This window comes from Sorex fumeus, unplaced genomic scaffold (assembly GCF_029834395.1).
Source record: "Sorex fumeus unplaced genomic scaffold, SorFum_2.1 ptg000006l, whole genome shotgun sequence".
In the NCBI taxonomy this organism is placed as follows: Eukaryota; Metazoa; Chordata; class Mammalia; order Eulipotyphla; family Soricidae; genus Sorex; species Sorex fumeus.
Window position 1 is genome coordinate 41,376,081 of NW_026606063.1, and position 19,334 is coordinate 41,395,414.

General features: G+C 46.2%; 1 protein-coding gene across 1 annotated transcript in view; it reads right to left on the reverse strand.

Annotated features, from left to right (window-relative positions):
* ANXA4 (annexin A4) overlaps nucleotides 1-18,683 on the reverse strand; it is a 57,438-nt gene extending 38,755 nt beyond the window's left edge. The window contains exon 1 of the mRNA XM_056125324.1: nucleotides 18,560-18,683. The gene's annotated coding sequence lies outside the window, so the exon portion shown is untranslated. The remainder of the gene's footprint in view (nucleotides 1-18,559) is intronic.
* Nucleotides 18,684-19,334: the final 651 nt, after the last annotated feature.

Sequence of the window (19,334 nt, forward strand, 5' to 3'; positions counted from 1 at the left end):
ACTGCCCTTCAAGCAAAGGGTGGCCCACACCCAGGATACAACTGTTTCAGGGGCCAAATATTTCTCCACTGTGAAATCTAATACCCTTTGTTCTGATTTTAATAGTTGCCAAGCAACTTTGTCTTCCCCTTGTGGCCTTGTTGACATAGCACTGGAACATGAGGATTTAGTCCAAATAACATTTATATTTCCCAAAGTAAATAAAGAAATGAGCGCATCTATTTGTGGATGTGTGGGTGTGGTTAACATGTAAATACAAGCTGTATCTTGATTGGCTGCTGATACATCCTACCAGATGCTTCACGGTAAGGAAGTCAACCTGGGCTCTCCAAATTCTCCTGGCTGCCCGGTTCTTTATAATCACTCATATCCCAGGAGGGGAACACTGTTCCTTACAGCAGGATTTACAGTCCCAGTGACTTGTTCTTACTGACCCGTTTCCTCAGATCACAAGCAAGTGAGTCATTTACCCTTCGCCTTTGGAACATGCTCTCATTTGACATCCCTCAGAATGACACCCTTCTGTTTCTAGCCTGTAGTTGTGAGGTGGGCCTGATCGCATCTCACAAGCACTGAAGTTTTCAAAAGTAAGAAATCAGATAACGAAAGCAACTTTTTCCCCTCAGAGCTTGGAGAGGATCCTTGTGGCAGTGGGACTTAAGTGCAGATAAAAAACATTGTCAGGAGCTAACCCCTGGTGCTAGGGGAAAAGGCAGTTGGGATGGAGAAGGAACCACTAAGTAAATGATGACTGGAGGGATCGCCCAGGATGGGAGATGTGTGCTGAAAGTAGACCAAGGACCATACACGATGACCTCTTAGTATCTGTATTGCAAATCATAATGCCTAGAATTAGAGAGAGAGTAAGAAGGATTGTATCTACCACAGATGCAGGGAGTGGGGTGGGGTGGGAGTGGCAGGTAGAACACTGGGAACCATGGTGGTGGAAAATGTGCACTGGTGGAGGGATGGGTGCTCAAGCATTATTTGACTGAAACGTAATGCAAGTTTGTAACTGTTATCTCACAGTGATCCAATAAAACTTCTTAAAAAAAACAACAACATTTTCAGGGGACCAGATGTATAGTATAGTGGGTAGGGTGCCTGCCTTGCACGTGGCCCAACTGGGTTCAATCCACCAAATCTATAAAATATATATAGTTTATGTTTTAAAAAATAATTTATTTATATATAAATATATTTTATATGTAATTTAAAACAACCCCTCTCCTCTATCATGACCATATCTTGACAAATCCTAACAAGATCTTGGCCTCTGACTTCTTTGTCCAAAAGGTAGGAGGAAGGAGGAAAAGAATATTTAGTTCGAAACCATTCTAGATGATTCCCTGAGCCCTGATTAGTGATCCCTGAGCACAGAGCCAGGAGTGAGCCCTAAGCACTGCTGGATATGATTAAAAAACAAAACCAAAAAATATTTTCAAATATATCACCAAAGGCCAAGGATGCCAGCTAAATGAATGCAGGAAACCCACCTGTCAAGAGATCTTAGGGAATAACCTATTCCAGCCCAGCACCTGGCAAGCAACTTATTTTAAATAACAGTCTGCAGTTCAAACTTACAGCCTCTATTCACAGCATTGTGGGGAATAATAATAACAATTTCAATCTATCAGTCATCTTCATACCTATTTTATATATAACTTAAAACATCCTCCCTCTTCTGTCATTTCATATCTTGACAAATCCTACCGAAGTCTTTATTTCTGATTTCTTTGTCCAAAATGTAAGAGGAAGGAGGAAAAGAATATTTAGTAAATACATTATCTTAATCCACCAATAACCTTTGGAGTCACAATTATTATCTGCACTTTGCAGACGAGATAGATGATAACACAATGAGAGTTGTCCAGAGGAAAGGCTGTTTCTGTTTCTCTCTCTCTCTCTCTCTCTCACTCTCTCTCTCTCTCTCACTCTCTGTCCTCTCCACCCTCCTTCCTTCCTTTCGTCCCTTCCTTGAGATAGCACCGTAGCACCATAGCACTGTCCTCCCGTTGTTCATCGATTTGCTCGAGCAGGCACCAGTAACGTCTCAATTGCGAGACTTGTTACTGTTTTTGGCATATCGAATGTGGCATGGGGAGCTTGCCAGGCTCTGCCGTGTGAGTGGGATACTCTTAGAGGAATCAAACCTGGGTCGATAAGATTAGAAAAATCTAAAGCACAGAGGAGGCCTCAATGATAGTTGGAGATCTGCTTGGGTCCTGCAGTCCAAGCTCAACACTTGCCTTACTGAATATCCATTTACTACCCCTAACACCTCTGTTTCCCCAACCCGGCTCCAGCAAGGCACAAATCAGAGCACATTACAATGAACTCTGAAAACTTTACTCCCTCATTTCTGGAAACTGCTCACCTTACAGAATATAAAGCTTCAAATTTTTACAGGTAATTTTCTTTCATTATTTGAACAACTCCTGGTGCAGCTTATAGAGATCTTTGGGTTTCTGGAACTGCTCATCTGGGTTTTTATTGGTGATGATATTTTTGTTTTGCCTTTTCCATTCTTCCTTTTCATTATAACAAATGATCTGGATTTGGACCAGTAATCATAGATAGATATGGAAAGCAGATGGGCTAGGAACATCAATTATTACTCATACTCATGGGACCAAGCTTGTGTTTTATGCACATTCATTTATTCATTCATTTAACACCATGTTCTAAATGCCTATCCCTGGCCATCATCCAGGGGTATTTGTGCTAGAAGGCACAAATAGATTCCCACTACCTGCCCTCATGCAGAAAATAGTCCCCTCTGCTCACTCTTGTCTGTTCAAGAGTTGCCTATCTTTAAAAATATCCTGGGCCGGGGTAACGTCTCCATGGGCTGGAGTATATGCTTGGCACACACAAGACCCATTTCCTTCCCCAGCACCACATGGTCCCCTGAGTTCAGAGCTCGAAGTTATCCCTAAGCACCCTAAAAGCAAAACAAAAAACTACAACAAGCAACAAAAAAATGTCCTAGAAGAGGCTGACGATGCTCAGTTGAATTTTCCCCACCTCGAAAAGACTCTCTGTAATCTTTCCAGACCCCCTCTCCTCAGCCTGAGTCATTTTCCCTCTGGTCTTGCTCAGACACTTGGCATCACGAAAGCTGCCCTTGAACCCCTTCTGTGCACTGCAGCTAGAGAGACGTGCCTTTCTTTGTTACTTAAAGGTGGGGGCTCCAAGCAGCACTTGGGGTACTTGATCAACCAGGCCGAACAGTTCAATAAAACGGTCCCGCTTGGCCCAGTCATGTTGGGATCAACCAGGACCACCCAATGGTGCTTAGGGGTCTTCAAGGCTACACCTGGAGGTGCTGGGGGATGGGGTGAGTCATGTGACACCAAGGCTGGGTGTGAGCACGTAAGTTTCAGTCAGGCTGAGAAGGCCATGGGGGACGACGTAGCTCGGCAGTTCAGCACTCGCCTGGCATGTGTGAGCCCCAGGATTCCATCTGTGACACCACAAGCAAGAAACCCCAGAAAAGTTGACCTAGAGGCCTCCCGATTAAATCACACAAACGCATGCACATACACATGGGGCACAATCATATAAAAGCAGGTGACACACATACACATATATATGCATATACATGTATATAGAATGGTAAAAAGAATATATAGCAACAATAGCACTGCACTTTAGCACCGTCCTCCCGTTGTTCATCAATTTGCTCGAGCGGGCTGAGTAACGTCTCCATTGTGAAACTTATTGTTACTGTGTTTGGCATATCGAATACGTCATGGGAAGTTTGCCAGGTTTTGCCGTGAAGGCGAGATACTCTTGGTAGCTTGCTGGGCTCTCTGAGAGGGGCAGAAGAATCAAACCTGGTTCAGCCGGGTCAGTCTCATGCAAGGCAAACGCCCTACCCACTGTGCTATCACTCCAGCAATAGCGACAATACTAAATATGTAATAATGGAATAAAAAGTTTTGAATGGGGCTGGAGCGATAGCACAGCAGGTGGGGCGTTTGCCTTGCACGCAGCCAACATGGCCGACCCCAGTTCGATTCCCAGCATCCCATATGGTCCCCCGAGCACCGCCAGGAGTAATTCCTGAGTGCATGAGCCAAGAGTAACCCCTGATCATCGCCGGGTGTGACCCAAAAAGCAAAAATTAAAAAGTTTTAAATGGGCACACTTTTTGCCAAGTTCAATACTGTTTTGTGCTCCATATATTTGACAAGCTAGATGGAAAGCAATTTTAAACAATAACAAAGGGGCCAGAGAGATCATCCAGTAGTTAGGGTACTTGCCTTGCACACAGCTGACCTGGGTTCGATACCCAACGTGATCCCTGAGCACTGAGCCAGGAGTAAGCCCTGAGCACCATCAGGTGTGGTCCCCCAACAAAAACCAAACAAACAAAAAATAACAACAACCCAACTCTCAAATGCAGACTCATCTGGCGGAAGTGGACCGCATGCTTGACTTGCTCCAGCCAAGTGCAGGAACAAAGTTGCATTGTTTGAAGAAAGACCCCGTTCCGGCCCCACACTCCCTTCACATGATGTTGGGTCACTCCCTATTTCTAGGGGGACACCAACACACCCTGGCCTAGAATGATGCCTCTGGGAGGAAACCATGGCTGGAAGTGTGCTTGCTCAAGCTGAGGCAAGAATGCCACCAAACAAACCATGGGTGGTCCGCATAGCATGACCCAGCAGCCTGAACTAATGCACAAATGGTGGGTGAGGGGTCATGGCCCATCCAACCACAACATCCAAGTGCCATAGTTTCAGGGACTGGCCTCTTTCAGGGACTGGTCGACGCACAATGTGGCCAGAATCCAGTATGAAAGAAGGTTGAAATAATGAGCCCTTTGGTTACATGTATCTGATTCCCTACAGCAATATTAAAACTAATTAGCTCTAGAATTATCACAGTTATCCAAGTAGGATAAGTGGGGCTGGAGGCAACAGCACAGCAGGTAGGGTGTTTGCCTTGCATGTGGTCGACTCAGGTTCGAGTCCTCCATCCCTTTCGGAGAGCCCGGCAAGCTACCGAGAGTATCCCGCCCAATGGGAGAGTATCCTGCAGAGCCTGGCAAGCTCCCCATTGCGTACTCGACATGTCAAAAACAGTAACAAGTCTCACAATGGAGATGTTACCAGTGCCCGCTCGAGCAAATCGATGAAAAACAGAGGACAGTGCAGTGCCACAGTGCTATATTATAACTATATTATAATATAACTGGATAGTTATAATATCTATCCAGTACTAAAACTATCCAGTACTAAAACTATCCAGAGAATTAGGGAGTTCCAGGAATAACCCTTTGAGCTTCCAGTCTGAACTAAAAGGAGGATGGGCGGTCATCCAAAGTCTAAGAGGTCTTCAGCCCTGCCGAGGCATTGCAGTCTCAGACCTGAGGGCACTATTCGAGGCAGGGCCCCTTGACTTAGAACACAGCTACCTTTTGATCTCCCAGAGTTGCTTCACCCCATTTCAAACCAAAATGCCAAGAAAACCACAGATGAGAGATTCACTCCAATGTTGCGTTTTCAGAACACAAAGAAATGAGACAAGGACTGAGGATGAGAGGAAGCTGGTTCATAGGAAGAAGTCATCTCCATCAGCCTTGGAACATCCGGCCAGAAAAGGTTTCAGGGAGCAGAGACCCGGCACGACCTACTGTGGACAGGAAACGGGCCTGTCTGGAGGGTCTGGAGCGGTGGACTTCCGGAGAGTGTGTGGTATAAATAGTATGGGGCCCACAGTCAGACATAATGAGATGGGAGCATTCCGGCTCTCATTCTGAGGAGAAACAACAGTCATGCAATCTGAAGATGGGGGCCATGTACCTAATTCAGGGCGGTAACTCAGGCTGCAGGATGGCCGTTCAGACATGCAGGAGCACCTCCCCCTTCAAAGACCTCCAGGGAAAGTGGCTGAGCCTGGACAGCCACCACTGGGATATAGAAACTTCCCCCCACACACACATACACACTTTCCAGATGTTTGATTTGAAGCAAGTTATAATCTCTCTATACTTCAGTCCCCTCCTGAGTAACATGAATTAAACAACGGCCACTTTATAGACCTGTTGCAAAGATTAATCAAGTTATTACATCAGACACAGCAGTTAAGAGCTTGCATTATGCACTCAATAAATGTTAGCTTTTCTTTTTTATGACCATCCTCATCGAGTAATCTTTCACGACCTTATCTACATACTCCGGCATTATCTGTTTCATGAACCTTTTAAGGTGTGTGCGAGCAACACCACCCATATAAAGAACATCTGTGGTGGACAGAGTTCACACTCACGTCTACGGCACATCAACCAGACTTTGCTCGGGGCTTGTTTGTGTTCCCCCCTCCCCCACCCTCTAGAGTCCCTGAGGTTGTCCATCTGTGTGGTCTGTCAGCTGACAAGAGAGTCCTGTCCCCTCCATGTCTGAGTTCTGACACTTCCTCTGCTCATCAGATTCCCTCCTGCAACCCTATTTTTCTGCTTCTGATTCTTAGAGGTGCTGAGCCCAGCAGGACCTGTAAGAATGACTTGCGACTCTAACTGAAAGCTTTATAATGTGAATGGGATAGTAAGTCGGTGGTAGCTTGGGCCTCCTGAAGACCTGCTCTCCCAGAAGGACCCCCTGCCCACCCAACCTCCACAACCCTCAGCCTCACAATCTCCTCCTGTCCCCTGGTTTCTGAGCCTCTAAACAAATATTCACATACATCTGATGACTCCAGTCACTCAAAAGCTTATTTCTCATCCAACTAAAAGGATATATATATATATATATATATATATATATATATATATATCTTTTATCTATAGGTATGGAATTCTTAAAAAGAATCTTAAGTTTTCTGTTTAGCTGATTCAAATAATTTGCTCAGGGGTCAGAGAGATAGTACAACAGAGAGGGCACTTACTTTACACCACACCTGGTCCCCTCAGAGCAGTGGCAGAAATGACCCCTGAACACAGAGCCAGGAGTAAGCCCTGAGCACAGCAGGGTGTGGCCCCAAAAGAAAATGAGACAAAAACAAAATATGTAAAAAAAAATACACAATGAGAAAATGAGCAAAGGGCTGAGTACATGGCTTAGTGGTAGAGCTCTTGGCCTTGCATGGGTGAGCCCTGGGTTCAAATGGTCCCTTGGGCACAGAATCAGGAGTAAGCTCTGAGCACTACTGGGATTGGCCCAAACCCCAACAGCTACTTTGTGTGTGTGTGTGTGTGTGTGTGTGTGTGTTTGTTAAAAAAAATATTTTTATAGAATTAACCCTTAAGTCCCATGTACTTTTCTGTATGTGCCCTTCTATCTCAAAAATCAAATATACATATGTATAGAGTTTAAGAGGTCAAAGTCTCAGCTCAGGGGCTGAAGCAATAGTTCAGAGGGTAGGGCAGGGACTGGAGCGATAGTACATCGGGCAGGGCGTTTGCTTTCCTGCATCCCATATGGTCCCCTGAGCACTGCCAGGAGTGGTTCCTGAGTGCAGAGCCAGGAGTAACCCCTGAGCATCACCAGGTGTGAACCAAAAAGTAAAAAAAAAAAAAAAAAAAAAAAAAAAAAAACCTTAAAAACAGAGAGTAGGATGCTTTCCTGGCATGCAGCCAGCCTGGGTTGGATCTCCCGCATTGCATACGGTCCCCTGAGCATTACCAGGAGTGATCCCTGAGCACAGAGCCAGAAGTGAGCCCTGAGTATAGTTGAGTGGCCCCCATTTCCTCAAAAATATCATTGTCAGCTTTGTTGCAGACAATGAGCCCTCAGGGTCAGCAAGACTGCTGTGACTCTGATCTCCTAAATACCATGCTAAGGGCAATTCTGTAGAAGCAAAACTCCACACTGCTTTTGAATAAGCACCGTAGGTAAAGCCATGTCTCCTGGGTTATCACAGTTACTTATTTTATTATTATTATTATCATTATTATTATTATTATTATTATTATTATTTCCTCCGCCCCTCCTAGAGAGCTCCAAGCTACCAAGAGTATCTCCCCCTCACGGCAAAGCCTGGCAAGCTCCCTGTGAAGTATTTGATATTCCAAACACAGTAACAACAAGTCTCACAACGGAGACATTACTGGGCCTGCTCGAGAAAATCGATGAACAATGGGAGGACAGTGACAGATTATTATTATTATTATCATTATTATTATCATCTTTGCTTTTTGGGTCACACCGGCGATGCACAGGGGTTATTCCTAGCTCTGCACTCAGGAATTAGCCCTGGCAGTGCTCAGAGGACCATATGAGATGCTGGGAATCGAACCCAAGTCAGCCGCATGCAAGACAAACGCCCTAACTGCTGTGCTATCATTCCAGCCCCAGCTATTTATTTTTTACTGCAGTTATTTAAAAAGAAAATCTGTCCAGCACAGTTAGGCTTTCACATAGGGTTACAGTATGTTTCCAGGTCAATTTTCAGAGTTATTTAGAATCAAAGTTCTCAACCAAATTCAGAAGATCCTCCTCTTTCCCACACTCCTCCTTCAGAAATACCTGAGGCAAACTCTCCCAAAAAAGGGAATCTAATACAGGAAAACCAGTTAAATGATCACACAGGACCCAGATGATCACAAGATACTGGCACTGACCTCTAGTTCCTGTCTATTCTAGCACCCAGGTTCCCCTATGACCATCTGCATGGGGGCCACTCACCCTGGTATCTGTTTATGAATCACAGACGCTAGGCAGCAATCACCACAGTTTCCAAGTTAACCAACGCTCTGGATATCTTGTCACAGCAATATCTAAGTCTTACAGATAAAACAAGAATGTCTCATCAGAAAAAAATAATCCTGCCTGAAGCATCTGGTCTTTATCTTCTAATCTTTCCCAGAGACACTGAACTCTATGCCAGTTTTCTTCATGAAATCTTTTTGTTGCAGGAAAGGAACAGGCCCAAACAAGAGACTTCACGCTCAGGAGGGAAGGGATCTATAGTAGGCATGTGAGAAAGCCAAGCCCCTGACTGCTGTCCTGCTAGGTTTAATCTGCCTATAGACAGAAAAATTGGTTTCATGCAGCCCAGTACTCCTCTTTCCAAAGCCACCACCTCTACTTGTCATGAGTTTATCTGGGAAAAGAAACTCTCTTCTCAGATAAACAAGAAAAGTAGTTGAATTTTCCTTGGATTTATACTAGGCTCAACCTCAGTGATTGGGAAGGCAGCAGAGACTAAATATTGTCTCTTAAGGGCCTCTTTGTATTCTGGAACCTCCCATGCCCTGAAAATATGCAAGTTTTAGCTCTGTGGGCATTTCCTTCTCTGGGCTCCAGAGCCAATCTCCTTCTTCCTTGTCCAGGGAAGGGTTCTGTTTCCAAGTGTTTCCAGAATTCAAGCTGATTCTGGCAGAAAAACACAACACAAACGGCAAAAACCCTTCCACAGTCATTTTCTGATTCACATAGGAAACTTGCTTTTTCTGTTACAAGCGTCTCCAAATTTTTCAGTAAAAAAATAGGAAAGTATAGGGAGGTACATTTTTTCATATGAAGTTCAGTTAAAAAATGTTCTGATAAAGTAACAAAATAAGAGACTAACACCCAAGAATAGCAGACATAGGTACCAGGAGGTTTACTCCATGGCTTGGAGGCCAGCTGCACACACTAGGGGAAAAGGCAGCACAGATAGAGAAGGGAGCACCAAATAAAGGGTGTTGGGAGGATCCTCCCAGGTTGGGAGATGCATGCTGAAAGTAGACTACAGACCAATATGATTGCCACTCAATGCCTCTTTTCAAAACTACAGCACCCAAAAGGAGAGAGAGAACAAAAGGGAATGCCCTGCCACAGAGGCAGGGTGGGATGGCGGGTGGATGGGGGGTGGGAGGGATACTGGGAGCACAGGAGGTAGAGAATGGGCACTGGTGGAGGGATGGGTACTCGATCATTGTATAACTGAAACCCAAGCACAAAAATTTGTAAGTCTACATCTGTACTTCATGGTGTTTCACTAATAAAAATTAAAAAAAAATGTTCTGATAAAACCAAAAGTCTAGGGGCTGAATAAACAGTACAGGGGTTAAGGTTCTTGCCCTGCATGCAGCTGGTTTAATCCCCAGCATCATATGTGAATTTCCTGGGAATCACCTGGAATATTGCCCAGGCACTGTCAGGTGTGGTCCCTAAACCCCATAACAAAAACAAATGGCAAAGTCTAGCCCCAATATTAGACAGTGTCACAAGTTGAGAGGAACTGAAGCTAAGTTAAGGGAGACAGAGTCGGATGGAGAGTGTGGGTGCAAATGGTCAGGGATGGGTGGGACGGGAAAGGGCAGGATGGAAAGGGGCTCGAACTCTCCATCAGTTTTGAATAATGTAGGGATCCATTCAGGAAACCCTACGTCAGCCTACCCACCTGAGTTGAGAAGCTGTGAGGGAGCCCCATTACTGGCCTAATCACTCCCAAACCAGCCAAGAAGTGTTGAGGTGGACACTGTGGTGGTAGAGTGGATGCAGGGGAAAGGAAAGTGATCAATTAGAGGAATCCTGGTGGAAGAAGTGCATGCTGGGAAGTATAGCTCTTGTGCTCTCTTCCCCTTCTCCCCCCGCCACTCACATGTTCTCTCTCTCCATATGTATAATATTATAAAACTACAGTAGTCATTGTGGAAAAGATGTCACTTCAAAAGAAAAAAGTCGGGGCTGGAGCGATAGCACAGTGGATAAGGTGTTTGCTTAGCACGCAGTCAACATGGCTGACCCCGGTTCGATTCCCAGCATCCCAAATGGTCCCCCGAGCACCGCCAGGAGCAATTCCTGAGTGCATAAGCCAGGAGTAACCCCTGAGCATCGCAGGGTGTGACCCCAAAAACAAAACAAAACAAAAAGTCTAGAAATTAAGCACTGGATAGGGCACTGTATATTTGGACATTTCACTAATTACTGAATTGTATGGTGAACCTGTCAGGTACATTGTATCTTTGTTAGTATTACCCAACCACATCATCAATATATTTGGCTTTATTTGTTCACTTTGAATACATTTTACATGTGCTGAAACATTTTAAATATACATATATCTTTTTCTAATTATTAATAGAAAATGCTAGGAGACCATAAAGGGGGAGGCTGTTAGTGATAGCACAGAGACGTTTGCCTTGCATGCGGCCGACCCGGGTTCGATTCCCAGCATTCCATATGAAGCTGTACATTACTCAGGAGTAATTCCTAAGTGCAGAGCCAGGAGTAACCCCTGTGCATTGCCAGGTGTAACCCAAAAAAGCAAAACAAAAGAAAACATATGGAGTAAGGGATTGAACCAAGGGTCTTGCATGTGCTAGGCCTGTGATCTGCCTGACCCCTAATCTCTTGAGCTATCTCCCTGATTCCTAAATATACTCGTGTGGCCAGAGATGTGGCTCAAGTCATAGAGCATTTGGACTGCCTTGCATGTATAAGGCCCTGGGTTCCATCTCAACACCTCAGAAAACTAGTTCAATATTTTTTAATGAAAGGTTGAAGGTTATATTTCTGGGTGAGGAATAAGTTTGTGAACATCCTTTTAGCTATTGTCTCACTTGAACACACGTGAGGAAATGTTCATATAGAAAACACTGGGCGGGTGCCTTAACTCATTTCAGCTTATCCCAGGTCCCATCTCTGGTACCCCATATGGTCCCTTGTGCAACACCAGGGGTCACTCCTGGGCACAGAGCCAGAAATCAGTCCTTAGCAGTGCAGAGTTTAGGGCCCCAAACCAACAATTAATGTTTTAATTTAATTAAGATTTTAAGTTGCTATAATTTCAATTCTACTTGTTTTCTCTCCTCCCTCCTCCTTGTTTAAGGAATTGACTTACTCCATGACTCATTTGTTTCCCACCCACTAAACTTAGCCACAACCTCTCCTTTTTTTAGGCATAGCTATTTGCACTATACTTCAGTGAAGAAAAGTCCTCTTGGAAAATTCCAAGTAACTGGCACTTCATTCCCAAAAATGTTCTCCAGCACTGCCCCACCAAAAAGAAACATAAAATCCAGAGTGTGCTGATCATCTTTCTCCAAGGAGAAGAACTAGTACAATTAGGTGCCACTCCACATCAGTGGGTACCCAGACAAGGATGGGAAGGACATGACCACTTGGGCAACTAGAGCAATGGCAAGTGTCAGTTCCTCCTCCGCCCTCCAGACTTAAACCCTCTCCACCAGCACTAGTTCATTCCTGCATAAAATTAAGAGTCACAATTCTTGAAGAATTTCTGCAAGAAATTCCACTACAGCCTGCTTCCCAAATAAGAGAAATTTCTTGAGCTGAACGGATAGTACAGGAAATAGGGTCCTTGCCTGGCACATGGCAGACCCAAGTTTGAACCCCGGCACCACATAGGGTTCCCTTAGTAATATCGGGAGTAATCCCTGAGCACAGAGCAAGGAATAAGACCAGAGCACTACCAGACGTGACCCAAAACCTACCCACTCAAAAAAAGGGAAGCTTATTGAGTTTAGGGATTGCATATAGAAAACCACGAAGGTAGAAAGTATCTCACATCCCAGGAGTGAATGAAGACTGGTTGAGGCAATCCCTTTCCAAACTTTCCAATTGCTCAGAATGGTTTATGAGTATGATTTATATGATATACTCTACCAATGAAAAAATAAAGACAAACTTGCCTAAAGTTTGGGACAAGCATTTCCCCAGGGATTAAAAGGGTAGGATCAGCCTGCCCACTCTCCCGCTTCTTTCAGGCCATGAACATTATCCAAATAAAGTTTAAGAAATATCCTAAGTAGAGGATGAAGATAAGGGATCAAGGTGTTCACCTTGCATGTGGCCAATCCCTATTCGATCTCTGGCACCACATATAATCCCCTGATCACGAACCCAGAAATAAGCCCTAAACACAGCTGGGTGTGGACCCCAAGCCACACACCCTCATACACACACACACACACACACACACACACACACACACACACACACGATCCTAAGTAATATTATTAAGGGCCCAAGTATGGTATTTAGGAGGAAGTTCTTAATCCTGAATGTGCACAAAAGTCATCTGGAAAGTGTTTAGAAATAGATTGTTTGTTAAGGGCCAGTTATGTGACTCAGTGTAGAGCACGTGCATGTGTGAGTCTCTGGGCTCCATCCCTTGCACCCTAAGGCCCCCTCAACCGCTATCTCCAGCACCACCAGGAAAGAGATACAAATTTGGGGAATGTGGGCTCTAGAGCTGCAGTCTACATCCTGGGTGGAAACCTAACCAAATCTCAGTGGTACTCTTCAGATCCCACTCAATTCCCAGCACCTTTAATGGCCCCGAGCCTTGCCTGAAGTGATCCCTGAGCACAGAGCCAGAGTGATCCCAGAATACTACCAGGTGTGGCCCCGCTCACCCCCCAGAAAGAGTACGCAAATTTGCTTTTCTCCCTAAAATAGTGATTCTATCCTTGGGGCTGGAGCGATAGCACAGCGGGTAGGGCATTTGTCTTGCATGCAGCCAACCTGGGTTCGATTCCCAGCATCCCATATGGTCCCCCGAGCACCGCCAGGAGTAATTCCTGAGTGCAGAGCCAGAAGTAACCCCTGAGTATCACCATGTGTGACCTCCCCAAAAAAAGCCCCCCCAAAAATAGTGATTCTATCCTTGAATCCCCAGTTCCTGTTGCAACTACCAAAAAATAAAAAATAAATTAAAAAAATCTTCACCCATCTGAAATGGGCTGGAGACTTCCTACCTCACTTCTGAAGACATTCCTAAGGAGCAGAGAAAATGCCTCTCCTGCTGTTAGCAGTGGCTCCAAGTCTTGTCCCCACAGGGAATGGCCACCAGGACAAAAGCTGTAACTTGTCCTAGTCCACTGTCTGCCCTCCCCTCATCAAATCTGTCCACCTGTCTTTTCACGCCAATCCTCCACTTGAAACCTCTTACCCTATATAACAGTGACAGAGCATTGGAAAGAGACCCAGACTGCCAAGTTCAAGTCCTGGCTGGAATACTTTTTAGTAAGTGACGTCCAGGGATGCACTCAGCTGTCCTGTGCCTCAGTTTTCCTCATCTGACATATGAGAGATGATTCTAGTAGCACCCATCTGATAGGGGTGAAAATTTTAATCAAATTACAAACCAGGTATTTGGGTGAGGGTCAACCCTGCAGGAAGCACTTGGTAAACATAGTTATCAGCACCTGAAGCACAGAGATCCCTGCACAGAGGGACAGGGCCCGAATAGACCAGGTCACAGTCGGGCGAAGGTTGGGGGTGTGCACTGCCAGCAAGGCAGGCCCCTCAGTGCCCATGACCTGCATCTCTGCCAGAACTCAGCCTGTCAAACAGCCTTGCACCAACAGGTTTCTCTACTCTACAGGCTCCCACAGGTCCCAGCTACCTCGTCCCTCTGTTCCGGCAGCAAAAGTATACAAAACTCATCAGACCCTGTAAGTACACGGCTTTCCTCCATGCCATTCAAGGCACATTATGATCTTTTGGGAGCCTGTGGAAGGTTCCAAATGAGTAAATCATCTCATTGGAATGGATGGCAAAAATGAGGAACTATCACTTCATCTCACTGGGAACTGATATAAAACTGCAGCGTTCTTGTTGTGTACAAATAAGAATGTATACGATCACGTGCACATCTATTCTGAGTCAGAAAATGTGATCATCATGCACTCTTCACTCCTCTTTCTTCCCCTTCTTTCTACAATGTTATGTGGCCCTACCATTCTATTTGGGGAAGTCAATAGTAACGGGGCTGGAGATGGCTCCAAGCGTTAGGGTATGCTTTGCATATGGTAGCCCCAGGTCCCCTCCTTGACATCACATGGTCCATTAAGCACTGCTGTGAGTGACCCCTGAGCACCAAACTGGGAGTAACTGCCAGCACTACAGGACGTGGCTAAACAAAGAAGTCAACAATAGGGGCTGGAGCAATCGCACAGCGGGTAGGGTGTTTGCCTTGCATGTGGCTGACCTGGGTTCGATTCCCAGCATCCCATATGGGCCCCCGAGTACCACCAGGAGTAATTCCGAATGCATGAACCAGGAGTAACCACTGTGCACTGCCAGGTGTGACCCAAAAACCAAACCAAAAACAACAACAACAACAAAAACCAACATATAAACATGATGAAAAAAATTTTTAATTGTACAAAAAGGTATACAGAGATAAACCTGTATGAACACTTCCATTCCACTTCCCTGGCAGCAACCAGTGTTAAAGATTTCTTAAATGTCCTCTCATAAGTATTTAATGCAATAAGAAGCATATAAAAAATGTAGGTAATGTCCATCATTCTTACATACAGTATGGAAGCAAGGTCCTGAGGGCTCAGGGCTCAAAGTGCCTGCCTTGAACATGAGTTTGACTCACACATGTAGCTCTGCTGGCAGAGGAATGCAAGCCATTGCAACTAAAGTGGCATGAATCAGGGCAAACACCAGGACCAAAGACGTTTGAGCACTGTAGCCTACAGTGCAACCCCATGAGCACTACAAAAACGTGTAGGAGCTCCACAACCAAGCACATGGAATCATCAGTCATCACAACACAGCAAAAAATCAAAGGGAAAAGAGGATACAACTCTTAAAAAGGGGGGGGGGGAAGGGGCTGGAGCCATAGCACAGCTGGTAGGGCGTTTGCCTTGCACGCAGCCAACATGGCCAACCCGGGTTCGATCCCCAGCATCCCATATGGTCCCCCGAGCACCGCCAGGAGTAATTCCTGAGTGCATGAGCCAGAAGTAACCCCTGAGCATCGCCGGGTGTGACCCAAAAAGCAAAAAAAAAAAGGGGGGGGAAGGCATCATCCCATGCAAACCTGTAGTTCCTTTTTAAAAAAAATGCCATAGCAGTTAACATTCTTTATCTAATTCTGCCAGCCTCATCATTAGCAGCTGCATAAATGTTCCATAATTTAATCAATGTCTTACTAAGAGATATTTAAGTTGTACCCAGTTTTATCTACTGTAAAACAATACTGCCATGTGTATGTCCTATATACATATCTTCATATATGGCTATATCTTCAGGATAAGTCCCTAGAATTCAAATTGCTAGAATAATGCAATTTTTATTTTTTATGGTATGTGTGTGTGCATGTGTGTGTGAGAAAAAGAGAGAGAGAGAGAGAGAGAGAGAGAGAGAGAGAGAGAGATTTCTCTCCTGCGTAGAGATTTCAGCAAGAAGTCAATAACGCACTTTTTGTTTTGTTTTTTGGGTCACACCCGGCAATGCTCAGGGGTTACTCCTGGCTCTGCGCTCAGGAATTGCCCCTGCTGGTGCTCAGGGGACCATATGGGATGCTGGGAATTGAAACCGGGTCGGCCGTGTGCAAGGCAAACGCCCTACCCGCTGTGCTCTTGCTCCAGCCCCAATAACGCACTTTGAAATTCTGACACACACTGTCAACCTTCAGAAAAATTATTAACATGATGCCTACATACCTGCTAGGAATGAATGGATGGGTTTATAAAAGTTCCTGTAAACCCCTTGAAACTATGAAAAATGTGAAACATGTGTTTACTTTTTTGGAGAGAGGGTCATGGCTTTAATCTATCTCAAAGGAACCTGTGACTCTTAGCGTGTCTGAGTACCAGTGAGTCAACAGGCCCTTGTGGAGCATCAGAGATAGCAAGAGCAGAAACTTAAGTTTCAGGAGCCTAGAAAATGCCTCCTTGAATCCCCTGCAAAGAAAAAAGAGGTAAATACTTGGCTGATAAAACCAATACTTAGATCTATTAAGGACCTCTTAGCGGGGGGGGGGGGGGGGGGGGGGGGGGCGGGGGGGTTGAATTATACAGAAACCCCAAGTCTTTGTTTCTCCTCCTCACTGGGTCCCTTCATTGCTGGTAATAATTCCATATTACCCTTGGCAGGAAGGAAGGGAAGAGCTTTTAACCCCAGGAATGAATCCACAGAGACTAGGTGGTATGTCCTTTTGATGGCTTGACAAAGGTCCCCTTATAGGTCTCTGGCTGCTCATAACGTGTTTGTTATATCTAGGCCTAAGGGGTTAATGATATTTGATGATAGTGGGGAAGAGAGTTGATGGAGTAATCTAAAAAGTAATTAGTCTGCCCTTTACAAAGTAATTAGTTGGTCTTTGGCAGCAATTTAACCCTAACTGCAAACACCACTTTCTTGGTTTTGTCCAGACCAAGAGCAGTATTGCAATTTACTGACCTCAAACCTCTTGAACCCTTGCAAAACAATTCTTTGAAGGTGGTGTTTTAGGTTTCCATAGCAAAAGCTTTCAGTCTCGTCAAACACAACCCAACGCTAACAACTTAACTCCCAACAAAACTAAAAAGCCTAGAAACCCTAAAATCCCAGAACAATTAAGCAAAATATGATAACACATTTTCAATTGAGTTTTAAAGCAAATTTTAAAAACTCTTATTTTATGGTTGTTTTCTTTCTGGGCTGCACAGGGCAGTGTTGAAGACAGCTGAGTTATTGACCCAGATTCAACTAAAAAACCTTTAGTTGAAACTCCAGTTGGTCTCGGGGGGTCAAGCTCTGTGAACCTACGAGGTTCAATCTGATATTTGCTCGAGCAGGCCCAGTAACATCTCCATTGGAGACTTCGTTGTTACAGGAGGAACCCCTGAACATCACTGGCTGTGACCCATAAAAACAAAATAAATAAATTTAAACGTCTAGGAGGAAAATTCACAAACACCCTTGATCCAGAAGCCTATGCCTGTGTGAACATCCCCAAAACAAAAGGCATCTGTCCTCAGCTTAATGTAGGGGATCTAGCTTTGGCCAGAGAGGGAACTAGGAAGAAAGCAGGTTTAGGCTAGCTTGGGTCACCAATTTCTCATTGCTCTCCTCTTTGTCCTGTTTGCTTTATTACCTCACAAAAGATCCACAGTAGTATTGCAATAGAAGAAGGAGGCAGAGGATCCTAGAATTGAGAGGCAGGTGAGACAGTGAATTTGGTGATAGGGCCATTTTTTCCAAAACTCCAGGCTGGAGAAACCTGACACCCACCTACCCACGTTTAATTAAAAAATAAATAAAATAATAATTATAATAATTATAATAAAGTGAGCCCCTCTGGAGCCACAAGGCTCAAAATAAAATGAAAATCCGCATAGAACACTTGAATCAGCCGTTCTGGGCGGACGACTAGAAACAGCTTCGTAGGCTGCCAAGTCAAAGGCATGTTGAAAGAAAGGGCGAGCCCGGCAACAGAATCCGGGATCTCCTTCCTAATAACAGATTCCACGTGTCGGGCACGGTGCCCAGGGGCGAGAGAGGAGGCTGGATAGCAAGAGACAAGAGTTTCTTACAAAAAGAGCCAAGAAAGAAAAGTAAAGTCAAGACTTTACTTTTGTGTTAGACGGGGTCGGCTGCAGGTGACGCTAACTCCGTCGCTACTTTTGCCCTAACCCAGCGCCGGGCTTGTTCCGTGATTGACTCGGGCGCGGGGCACTGCCCTGGGCTCCGGGGAGCGGCTCTGGCAGGCATCCCTCCCGGCGCACTGGGACCGCGTTGCCCCCCTCTCGGCCCGGAGGGGGCGGGGAGGAGGGCAGGGAGACTTGGCCGGCCCAAGGCCAGCCCAGCGCCGCTGCCCAACAGCCTCACCCCTGCCCTGTGCATCCAAGACCCCCAGCCCCGGGCCCACCTACCGCGCGTGCAAGACCCGTCTGCGCTCCGCTGCGGCCGCCGAGTCACACCCTAGTCGGGGCGGGCAGCGGGTCTTATCCCCAGCGGACCCGCCCAGCTGAAGGGTGGAGACTGAGCCCGAGTTCCTGGACCGACCGCTGCCCACGGGACCGGAAAATCCTCCCGAGCCGCCGCGCACCTGGAGCCCGGGCCGCGGGCGGGGCCTGGGCAGACCCGCCGGGCCGGGAGCATCCCCCACCCGCCCCCCGGAACGGACTCGCGGGACTCTCCAGGCCTCCAGGCTTCACTCCTGCCCCTCCCGGATCGCACAGACTTGGGAGCAGGGGGCGGGGGGGGGGGGCACCGCTCAGCCAGCCGCGCCCCTGTCTGCAGGGACCCCGAGGGTCGCGGATGCCTCGGGCACTCCCACACTCTCCCAGGCCCAGGTGCCAGGGCATCTCCCCCTGGTAGTTCTGCGCCCCCGCTAGGCGAAGCTTCCTCCTTAGGGAACCACTTTCTCAGGCTGAGCCTGTGGCCCCAAAAGTGGAAAGGAGAGGGCGGCGGGGACAGGGGCTTCGGGTACCTCGGCAACGTGGCAGAGGGACCGGTGTGTGTGTCGGGGGAGTAACACCCGGCAATGCACGGGGGTTACTCCTGGCTTATGCACTCAGGAATTACTCCTGGCAGTGCTCCGGTGACCATATGGGATGCTGGGAATCGAACCCGGGGTTGGCCGGGTGCAAACCAGAGGCCCTACCCACTGTGCTATCACTCCAGCCACGAAATATATATATATAT